This window comes from Heterodontus francisci, chromosome 29 (genome assembly GCF_036365525.1).
Source record: "Heterodontus francisci isolate sHetFra1 chromosome 29, sHetFra1.hap1, whole genome shotgun sequence".
NCBI lineage: Eukaryota > Metazoa > Chordata > Chondrichthyes > Heterodontiformes > Heterodontidae > Heterodontus > Heterodontus francisci.
Window position 1 is genome coordinate 36,792,408 of NC_090399.1, and position 12,200 is coordinate 36,804,607.

Sequence of the window (12,200 nt, forward strand, 5' to 3'; positions counted from 1 at the left end):
TGAGGAACTCCTGCAGCAATATCCTGGAGCTGAGATGATTGACCACAACCATCTTCCTTTGTGCTAGGTATGACTCTATCCAGTGGAGAGTTTTCCCCCTGATTTCCATTGACGTTAATTTTGCTGGGGCTCCTTGATGCCACACTCGATCAAATGTTGTCTTGATTTCAAGGGCAGACACTTTCACCTCACCTCTGAAATTCAGCTGTTTGTTTGGACCAAGGCTGTAATGAGGTCTGGAGCTGAGAGGCCCTGGCAGAATCCAAACTGAGCATCAAAGAGCAGGTTATCACTGACTAATTGCCGTTTGATAGCACTGTTGATGACACCTTCTATCACTTTGCTGATGATTGAGAGTAGACTGATGGGGATGGTAATTAGCCAGGTCGGCTTTGTCCTGCTTTTTAAAGGACGGGACATACCTGGGCAAGTTTCCATATTGTCAGGTTGATGCCAGTGTTGTAGCTGTTGTTACAATCAGGTGAGGAGGGGTCAAATGGTTCTCCTCTTTGCCCTCTCCTTTTTGACCGCAACAGGTTTACTTCTTTTTTGAAAAGAATATACTTGCCAATTCAGTGAGTGTTTAACAGTTTATGCACTGCAATCATAAAAGAACCAATCAGACAGGTTTTCTTCAGTTTTACAAAGAGATTAGCTTTATTGTACTTAGACAGATCCAATTAAAATAATAAAACAAAGTATGAATTTTACACACATACACACACACAAAGAGATTACAGAGTGAGAGGGAGGATAGATTGGTCAAATTAGAGTCCAGAGAAATAAATGAGTATACAGGCTGTGGAGGTTGATGACTTGGCTGGATTCAGGCTGAAGTCAGTGGTCGTGCGACTTTCCCTTAGTGCTTCTGATTTAAAGATGTAGAATGCTGATTTGCTCTTCTCCTGCAGACAGTAGTGCAGGGGTGATTTCCTTCAAGGTGTCCTGCAGCAGGGGTGTCCCTGGGTAGTCACGGTCAGCAAACAAGGTTCAAAGCTTGCTAGGTGGTTTGGAGAGAGAGTGAGGAAGGCGGGACCCCACTCGGGTCTAGTCTTGCCAGCATCTCAGCATCTTGTCTCCTTACTGAAGAGAAAACAAAAGCTTAAGCGCAAGAAGGGTGGGCCTGTCACATGACCACAACCCAGTGATTCAAATATGGTCGTTACTAGTGCAAGTTAATTAGTTCATGTCTGCAAAACCCCTTCTTGCAGCGAGGGTCCCATTGTTCAAGTGATTAGGTTTAGTGGTTCGTCTCCACCAGTTGAATACCTCAGGTGATTGCCTTGATGCCTAGCTAATGGGGACAGGATATGTGGAACACTCAGATTCCCCAGGTCATTGTCCTTGCAGACATGGTGTCTTCGTCTCAGTGGATTGGAATGTGGAAGGAATAGTGATGACAAATTGGGGGAGCCATCTTTAGCTGTGAGCTCAAGTTGCCTTTGGTCTCTTTTTTAAAAAAATTCAATTTGTGTTTCCAACCGGTGGAATAAAAATCATCATTTGACATAAAGCATGTTTTTGTGACACCTCCATGCAATGACAGGAGTATTTCAGAAAAACGTTGTAAATAAAAAAAAACTTACACACACATTCCTCCTCAAACACTCATTTATCAATCTTACACAGCTATAGCTATGCTCTGGTCAAGTTGTCATCTGGGATGATTCTGTGCTGAGTTAGACTCCGGACAGAGCATCAGCTATCACATTGTTTTCCCTGCAATGTGGGTAATCTTTAGGTGATAAGGTTGCAAAAGCAGGTTCCATCCAAATAGTCATGCATTCTGGGTTCTGAATTTCTCCACAAATGTCAAGGGGTTGTGTTCAGCATAAGCTAAGGTCTCTCTATAACCATTTCAGACATATACTTCAAAGTGCTTGAAACCCAGTAACAGTCCCAGAGTTTCCTTCTCCACAGTAGAGTATCTCTTTCCATGTCCATTTGATTTTTTTTGGAGAAATACCCAACTGGTTTCTCAATGCCTGACTCATCATTTTGGAGCAGAACAACACCTACCCCTAGGTCACTCACACGACTACCACTTTAAATGGTTTGTTAAAGTTTGGAGCTGCCAGCGCTGGTTCATTGGTTAAAATGGCTTTCAGCCTCTCAAAGGCTATTTGGCACTTCCATGACCACACTACCTTCACTCCTTTCTCTAACAAGTCTATCAGTGAAGCAGCTATCGTGCTGAAGTTTGGGACAAACTTGCGGTAGAACCCACACATCCCCAAAAATCACATTAATTCCTGTTTAGTCGTGGGGACGGGAAAATCCAATAATGCCTGTACCTTTGCTGCTCTGGGCAGCACCCGCCCTTGACCCACAACATGTCCGAGGTAGGTTACCTGAGCTTTAGCCAACTCACTCTTTGCGAGATTTACCACTACATCAGCCGACTGTAACCTTTGGAAGAGGGTTGCTAACTGGTCTCGGTGGTTCCCCCCAGGTGTCACTGTATACTAACAGATCATCCAGGTACACTACACAGTTGGGTAGGCCACCCACTATCTGGTTCATCAGACTTTGGAAGGCGGCTGGGGCATTTCTTAATCCGAATGACATCATCCAGCACTGGAATAAGCCATCTCGGGTGAGGAAAGCTGAGATCTCTTTAGCAGATTGTGGTGGAATACATAAAGCGCACGTTTTCATGACACTGTACTGGAACAGCTTGGCTAGAAGCATGGCTAGTTCTGGAGTAACAATTGTCAGCACTACTGCCGGGATGTTGTGGAGGTCCATAGTCTTTGGAGTATCCAGTAACTTCCGCTGTTTCTTTATATCACATAGAGTGAATCGAATTGTCTGAAATCTGGTATCTGTGATGCTGGGGACCTCAGGAGGAGGCTGAGATGGATCATCTACTCAGTAATTCTAGCTGAAGATGGTTGCAAAGCTTCAGCCTTGTCTTTTTCACTGACATCATTGAGGAGGGAGATGCTTGTGGAGTCTTCTCTTCCCATTAGTTGTTGAAGTGTCCACCACCATTCAAGACTGGATGTAGCAGGACTGCAGAGCTTTGATCTGATCTGTTGGTTGTGGGATCGCTTAGTTCTGTCCATCACATGATGCTTCCACTGTTTAGCATGAATATAGTCCTGTGTTGTAGCTTCATCAGGATGATACCTTATTTTTAGCTATGCCTGGTGCTGCTGCTAGAATGCTCTCCTGTAATCTTTATTGAACCAAGGTTGATCCCTTGGCTTGATGGTAATGATAGAGTGAGGAATATGCCAGCCATGAGGTTACAGATTGTGGTTGAATATAATTCTGCTGCAGCTGATAGCCCACAGCACCTTGTGTATGTCCAGTTTTGAACTGCTGGATTTGTTCAGAATCTATCCCATTTTGCATGGTGGTGGTGCCGCACAACACGATGGAGGATATCCTCAGTTTGACGACTACACTTTGTCTCCACAAGGACTGTGCAGTTGTCACTCCTAGAATTACTGTCATGATTTTGAACACATTGGAACATAGGAACAGGAGTAGGCCATTCAGCCCATCGAGACTGCTCTGCCATTCAATACGATCATGGCTGATCACCCACTTTAATACCTTTTCTCACACTATCCTCTTATCCCCTTATGTCGTAAAATATCCTCTTAACCTTCTGTCCTCTAAGGAGAACAATCCCAGCTTCTCCAGGTTCTCCACATAACTGAAGTCCCTTATCCCTGGAATCATTCTGGTAATGCCCTCTGAAATGGCCACTCAATTAATGATGGGCAATAAATACTGGCCCAGCCAACGATGCCCACTTCCCACGAATGAATAAAAAAAATCTCATCACCTTGAAGATTGAGGGGAGATTTGATCGAGGTGTACAAGGTGTTGACAAGTTTAGATAAGGTAGATAAAGAAAGTCGGTTCCCATTAGCTGAACAAACAAGGACCAGGGAACATGGATTTAAGGTTTTGTGCAAGAGATGTAGAGGATGTGAGGAAGAACATTTTTACAGAGCGAGTGGTAATGACCAGGAATTTTCTGCCTATGATGGTAGTGGGAGTGGAGATGATGAATGATTTCAAAAGGAAATTGGAGGGCACTTGAGGGAAATAAACTTGGTGGGCTTTGGGACACAATCATTCAGGGTAAAATTAGTAACAAATCATACAGGGGCCACATTCATTAGGTGTAATTCAATACACAACATTCAATAGGTATCAGAGCATCACATTTCAGATTGAGATGCACCTACAGCTGAGGAGAAGATTTAAACATCCTCCACAGTGATTATCACCCTGTTATGACAGTCCTGCAGACTGGTAACTGAGAACACAGACACTTCACCACTTTGTAACTACAGGAGATCCAGCTTGTTGGCACCAATGTCAGCAGCTTCATTCCCCAATCCAAGAGACTCCATGACCAGTGAGCTCCGCTGGATACAGGCGATGTCATTGAGCGGCAGAATCAAATCTTCATTTAACTTCACAATACCATTTTAGTTTGTTAAGTCCAGTTGTATCTCAGGAAGGGCACTTGTAGAATGTATTGTTTCTGTGCTGGAGAGATTGGGACGATTGGCCCCTTCAACAGGGTTCCAGTCAAAGGTACTGAAAGGGTTAATGGGGAATTTGCTACATCAGTCAATCATCATTGGAGCTGAGTTCTGAGATTCACTTTGCCAGGCAACCAAATGTTACAGCATTGGGGAATGAATTAAATTCAATTAGATGGAAAGGGATCCAGTAAAATACATTCAGGTGGAAGGAATGTACCTGATTCATTCCTCTGCTGTGAGTACACAGTTTGTTAAAAGGAGGGGGAAGAGCTGTTGGGTTAATATTAGTAACTGTCCAGTGGGGATTGATTGTTTCATGACTTGCAGGGAGTTATGGAGAAGTCCTCATCTGTCTCCTTTGCCTCGGGTTATTTGTTGATCCTATCCTAGTGGACTGAGTGTAATTTCTGCTGCTCCTGTGTTGTGTCTGACTGGAAGGTGCAGGGAGGGTCTGTCTGTTGACCCCAGTGTGGTGAAGATGCTGCAGAGCTGACCCTGCAGCTCAACCGTGTGTTGAGGAATGTGGTGGACAAGACTCACAGGCTGACTGGTCCGCAGGAGGTGACTGAAGAGGAGAGGTGTCTGTGCCAGGAACATCAAGAGAAACTGACCCTGATCTGTGAGACAGACGGGATGTTCATCTTCCTGGTGTGCAGGGACTCGAAACGTCACAAGCAGCACAAATTTAGAGAGAATTGAATTAATCATAATGTGTAAGGTATGGGATCCCTTCTCAAAGGTGAGAATGATGATGGGGGGGGAATGGTGGAAATGTACAACTCAGTCAGTACATGAAGGTGGACTGGGGTCTCCTGTATATTTTATCATGGGATAATTCTGGTTTCTCTTCTACTTAGTAACTTCACAGAACTAGTCTGGTATCCTGGTATCACAGCTCATTACACTTCCTTCCTGTCTCCCTTGCAGAATAAAGGAGTTGCTTTCTTAAACTCACTCAACCAGAAGGTGGTCTCTTTGAAAGTTGTGCTGCAGAAACAAGGACTTGAGATTGTACAAACTGAAGTAAGTTGGTCTGATCCACTGATGTATGGAAAGATTTTCAGTCTGCAGTCACTTAGTGTGTGTTGTGGCTGTTACACAAGCTGAAGTCTACATGACAACAGTGACGACACTTGGTGCTATAGGAAGTCTGAAGGATGTGAAAGGTATAATATCAATGCAAGTTTTCCTTCAATGAGGCAGCCATTTTGCATGTGCTGGTGAAATAAATGAGAGTAGTTAATCTGTTTCTGATACAGTTTTGAAGGAGGGATGTCAGTTGGGGCATTGGGAGGACTTCTTTCTCTTTTCAATAGTACCAAGGGAACTTTAACATCTGCCTGGGAGAGCAGAAAGGGCCTCAGGTGAATATTTTATCCAAAGGTTGGTAGCTCTGACAGTGCAGCTCTCCCTCGGTACTGAACTGAACGTTTCAGCCCAGATCATGTGCTCAAGTCTCTTGAGTGGGTCACGAAACCATGAACTTTTGTCAGAGAGGCTGCCAACTGGGCCAAGGCTGCAAGTGTGGGTTTCACAATTGTTTACTTTGGAGAATGTTGAAGATATTGCATAGGACTTTTTTTTGACATTAAACAAGTGTCAATCCTATTGAATTCTAAAGTTCCTGTCTATATTTGATCCTCTTTCCTTAAGGAGATGGAGTGTAATCTGATCTGCCATGTTACACAGCAGTTTGCTGACCTGCACCAGTTCCTCAATGACCAAGAGCAATGGTTGTTGGAAAAGCTGGAAGCTCAGGTGGAAAGTAACCTGACAAAAATGCACATGATACTCTTCTCCACTGAGCTGGACATCACTAACATTGAGACCAAACTGGATCAAAGTGACTTGACCTCTCTGAAGGTCCACACTGTGCTCTTCACCTCTCCCTCCCCACCTCCCCTTGATTCTGGTTGAAGGTATCTGTCCCCTCCCAATGATTCCTTGCCATGGCAATGATAGATATCGAAAACTTGGCTTCCAGGTTGCTCAGCAAAAAAGAGGAACCTAAGCCAGGGTTTCTGTTGTGACATCAATTGGTTTACACTCTCTCTTAATTCTTACTCCCAAAATGCAATTTTTTACATTTCTCTGTTCAATTTCATCAGCCATGTTTCTGCCCATTTTACCAGTCTATATCCTGTTACTTTCCCACTTGCTGTTTACTACATTTGAATTTCATGTCCTCTCTCAACTTTGAAACCGTGCCCTGTCGACCCAACTTCAAGTCATTCATATATGAAAAAGAGCAGGTTCCTAATACTGACCCCTGGGGGACACCACTGTATAACCTCCCTCCAGAATGAAAAACAACAGTTCACCATTACTCACTGCTTTCTGTCTCTTTGCCAATTTTATATCCACCCACCCATTGTCCCTATTAATCCCATGGGTTTTAAAATATTTAATTATGTGGCACTCTCTCAAAATATTCTCAATCTACACCTTGCTTTGTTAAATAAACAAAAAATTCTGATCACATAATAACAGCAGAGTAAATCCATCTGAACCCTCTGAGCTGATGGGTGGGGGAGGGGGAGACATTTTCCCCATCCCAGCTCCAGAATCTCCAGTTCTTCTCCTTCACTTTGCTCAATGATCACACTGATCTGTCTGTGCAATGGTTCCTGGATTCTTCACTCCATCCTCCATCTGGAAATCCATCCCATGTGTCCTCATTGAGTGAAGAACTTCCTGACCATCCTAAATCTAACTTCCCCCTGTTTAATATGTGTCCGTTCGTCTTACAGTCCTTATTTACCTTGAATTAATCTCAATGTCACCCACTACATCGCCTAACTTCTCGGCTCTCACCTGCTCCCTCCTTACAAGCCATTGAAGTCACTCGTAGTTTCCCTTTATCTGGCTCGCCTTTGTTGTTTGTTTTTTTTTTTTTTGAAGCATTAAATGGGTTTAAAAGGGGGTATCAGGCAGTGCATTTCAAATCCTGAGCACTCGAGTAAAATGTTTTTCTCCTGTCACCTCTGGTTCTTTTGCCAATCACCTTAAATCTGTGCCCTCTGCTTATCGATCCTTCAGCCATTGGAAACAGTTTCTCCTCATTTACCTTTTTATGATTTTAAACACCTCCATGAAATCTCCTTTTCGGCTTCTCTGCTCTAAGGAGAACAACCCCAGCTTCTCCAGTCTATCTGTAACTGTAATAACCTCATCTCTGGAACCATTTCTAGTAAATCTCTTCTGTACATTCACCAAATCCTTCCTGTCCTTTCTAAAATGTGGGGCCCAGAATTGGGCACAAATCTCCAGCTGGTGCCAGACTAGTATTTTATAAAGGTTTAGCATCACTTCAGGGGGAATGGTGTGATAGAATCTTTAACATCCTGATTTTAATTACTGGAATGGAGAGGGGCTTTGGCTTCGCACCGCCAGATGAGGACAGCACCTCTGACAGCAAAGCAGCTCCTCAGACTGGGCTCCAGCGCCTCTTATCCTGATTTCCCATTTCGAGCCCCACAACCTTCCGACTTGGAGCTGAGCTGCAAACCTGACATTCCTGAGCACAAACCAGCTTCATGTTGGTCCTGGAATTCTCATCAGATCCTGTGAACTCTTCCAACTAGAAGGACAAGGGCAGAAGACACATGGGAACACCACCACCTGCAAGTTCCCCTCCAAGCCGCGCACCATCCTGACTTGGAACTATATCGTCGTTCCTTCACTGTCATGGGTCAAAATCCTGAAACTCCTTCCCTAACAGCACTGTCAGTGCACCTACACCATGCAGACTGCAGCAGTTCAAGAAAGCAGCTCACCCCAACTACTCAAGGGCAAGTAGGGATGGGCAATAAATGCTGGCCTTAACAATAATGCTCACATCATATGAACGGATAAAAAATCCAGATTGATTCTTTCTCATGTGCCCATATTAATTAATAACTCTAATTGTTCAGAGGACTTGTTGGAAATGGAAATCCAAAGTGAAACTTCAGTGAAGTGCTGTAATCTATTGGGAATGTGTGTCCAGGGTACATCGAGTGTGGAATTGATGAGAATGTACTGTCCAAGTTGATTTTCACCTCGTCCAGTTTAATTCACTTCAGCGTGCCTTTGTGTTCCATGTAGCTGCAACAACAAACTAACATTTTCTGTTTTCTCTTCAAGGAGGTTAGTTCTTGGAGGGACAGGTGTGTATTGTCAATAATGAATTATTGCTGATGTAGCAGTTCCACATCCCACTGTGTTCTCTGGTCTGAATCCTGTTGTGTTAACTCACTTCATACAATATTAGCCTTTATTGCAGAGGCTTGGAGTACAAGAGTAAAGAAGTCTTGCTGCAATTGTACAGAGCTTTGGTGAGACTACACCTCGAGTGCTGTGTACAGTTAGTTTTGGTCTTCAGACCTAGATGCCTCAGACAAGAGAGAACAAAAGTTCACAGAATTTAATTACTGGTATGAGAGCGTTTTCTTATGAGGAGAGATTGAGTAAATTGGACTCATAGTCTCTCGAGTTTAGAAAAATGAGAGCTGATCTCACAATCTTCTGTTTCAATGATGGGGTGTGACAAGGTGGATGTGGAGAGGATGTTTTCCCCCTGGCTGGAGAGTCTAGAACTAGGGATAGTCTAGAATAGTCTCCGCGTAAAGGAGCAGCCATTTAGGACTGAAATGAGAAATTTCTTCACCCTGAAGGTTTTGACTCTTTGGAATTCTCTACCCCTGAGGACTGTGGATGCTCAGTTGCTAAGTATATTCAAGGCTGAGATCAATAGATTTTGGGACTCAAAGGGATCGAGGGATATGGGGATGGGGTGGAAAAGTGCAGTTGAGGTTGAGGGTCAGCCATGGTCTTATTGAATGGTGGTGCAGGCTCAAGGGGGTGTATAGCCTACTCCTGCTCCTCGTTCTTGATGATCTTCTGCCCTTGTGTTCTCTGACAGGTATTAATGTTATTGGCAGGTTTTCTGAAGAGATGCCCACTGCTATGTCTGGGAAAGTGTGCCTGGGGACATACAAAGGTCCCTTACAGTACAAACTATGGAGGGAAATGAAGGAAATCATCCATCCAGGTAAATGAGTGAATGGCATTGCCTCCTCCAGTAATTCAGGTCAACAGGGGTGATCTAACTCCCAGACTGTGTTCAATTGTAAATGATTCTTTCCCAAGTTATGTCTGTAGAATTCACTTACAGGGTTAGTGGTTTGACACAGAAACTATCGACAATCAAGGTTAGATTGGTGAGGTGGATGAAGGGATATGTGATTTGGACTCCTCCCCCTTGGAGGGGGGACAGGGGGGTAAATACCAATATGGACTGGCTGGGCTGACTGTAACTTGTATGTGGGAGGGTGGCAGGAATTTTATTTAACCCTTTACACCTAACAGCATTTAAATACAGTCCCCACTGCTTCCAGTTTGTGCTAATGCAGTTTGCCCTCTATACACAGTGGATGGATTGTCCTAAAGTTGTGACTCTAATAAATCTAAAAATGGACACACACATTCCTTCAAGGGAACCTGTGTGTAGAACCACTAGTACTTCACATAGAAAAGGCACGCTCTGATTGAATCTGTGATGCCTGTTTGATGTAACTTTATCACAACAATGTCCTGTTTAAGGACAGCAGAGGACCCTGAACTCCACAGAAGCTTGGCAGGAGGAGCAGGTGTTGAGACAAATAGCAAAGATTAAAAGTAGTCCATTCTGATGAAAGGTCGCTGACCTGAAATGTTAACTCTGCTTCTCTCTCCACAGATGCTGCCAGACCTGATGAGGATTTCCAGCATTTTTTCTATTAAAAATAGTCTATTGTTTTACACAAAGAAAGCTGGTTGGATAATGTGTAACTGAACTAATTGAGCTGGTGTAGTGTAATTTACTGAGACACTCACTAAGCAGGTGCAGCCTCCACACTGAACATCCTGTTTCTGCACTGAAAGAGCTGGTGTGTGGAACACATTAAGCAGTGACTTTGTAATTGACGATGGCAGCAATGGAAATTGATCAGTGCTCTTTGCCCAGTTGAAGTGGTGCGGACTGTGTATTATACCATTTTACATATAACCTAATATTCATTCAGTTATGTTTGTTTATATTTGATTCTTGTATTAAAAATAGCTTCTGGCCACATGTCCTTCTGACAAAGAGACCTCTTCAGCCTTCCTCACCCTCATTGTAACAGGGGCTTGGCCAGGTTAAGGCAGCTCTTGTATTAGAGGAAATATCTATACAACTTTAATACTGTTAAAATTACTTTAATAATGTCTGTGATATTAAAAACGTACCTAACGTTACCCTCATCCTGATGGTCACCTTTTGTCTGCAGCTGCATCAAGCTGTGTGGAGAACCCCATCCGCCCCCCCCCCCACCCCAGTCTACAAACACCAAGTGTCACGATGTGCTGCGGTTCAATCTGTCCCCAATCTTGTGAAGGATGGTCTGGCTGTGTTGCTGTGGAACGCTCCATTCAGTTGGGCCGTGTCGTACTTCTCTCCATTGTGGAAATGTTTGTACTGATAAAATAAACTTTCACCACACATCCATCAGGCTGTGTTCTGCACGTGACGTCCTCAAGGCCTTGCGGGAAAATGAGATGGTGAATCCTGTCGGATGATTCCCCGAGCAGATTGTTAGTCATTTAGCAGAATTCCTCATTGCCAGAACTTTCAAGCGAGCACTGAGCTGCAGCTTACTTCGTGCTGAGAAGGGCCCTCCCATCAGATCGTTCCTGCACGCCTGGGATCTCACACCCACTGCACGCTGCCCTCGAGGTGGCTGTTGTGGGGGAAGCGACTGTCACCCACCTCCTTCTGGAAGGCAAAACAGGTCTGGAAAGAGATGCAGAGGTTTTACTCAAGGTTCACCCTGAGCAGCTCCATAATACAGGACTCAGTGCTCTCTGGTCTGCTCCCAGGGATACACCGAGATAACCATCAACTGCTGCTGCAGGATCATCAATTGGGTGAAAGACACTCTTTGGTCTGCCCGAAACTTGCTGGTCTTCCAGTGCAAAGGGCTGTCAATGACCGAGTGTTGCAGACTGGCACAATCCAAGCTCCAGGACTATGTGCTGAGGGATGCACTAAAGCTTTGGGCAGTCACTGCAAAGGCTCAATGGGGAAAGGGCTCTGTGTAAGGCCCTCCTGCCATAGTGAACCGAGAGGCTGGAACCCGTGTAAAACACCTTGGGCTGTATGCACCAGAGAATATTTGACTTCAGATATAACGTGTAATGGTAAGTGTAGTGAGGCACCTCATGTACTGTATTGAAAGAAACTGATCTGTATTGCTCTTTCTGTAATGTCTGGAATTGAACCAGTGACCTAAGGATAACTTTAGTTTACTTTCCATTTTTTCCTGTGGACTTGCTAACACCACACCTGTGCAGGATGTGAGCTGCCATTCGCCACTCACTTCTTGGGCTAGTGGTGTAATGGAAAATGTGTCAAACTACAGATCAGAAGATTGAAGGTTTGACTCCTCCCTCACTCGATGATTGTTGTAAACTTTGCATTCTGACTTCACAGTTTGCAAGCTGATCTACCTGGTTGTGCTGCCTGATGCCTTGCAGGGCAAGTGCCTTCTTAACGCTGCAGGCAGTGCTTCAGTCTCAAAATGTGAAGGTCCTAAATAAAAATTCTCAGTAAAATATCCAGTGTTGTAAAGCTTTCTTTCTCTTATCTCACCTCAGCTCTCCAACTTTTCTCTATATAAAAAGCAA

At 44.1% G+C, this 12,200-nt stretch overlaps 1 pseudogene; it reads left to right on the forward strand.

The window, feature by feature from the left end:
- LOC137345764 (nuclear factor 7, brain-like) overlaps positions 1 to 10,277 on the forward strand; it is a 156,039-nt pseudogene extending 145,762 nt beyond the window's left edge.
- Positions 10,278 to 12,200: the final 1,923 nt, after the last annotated feature.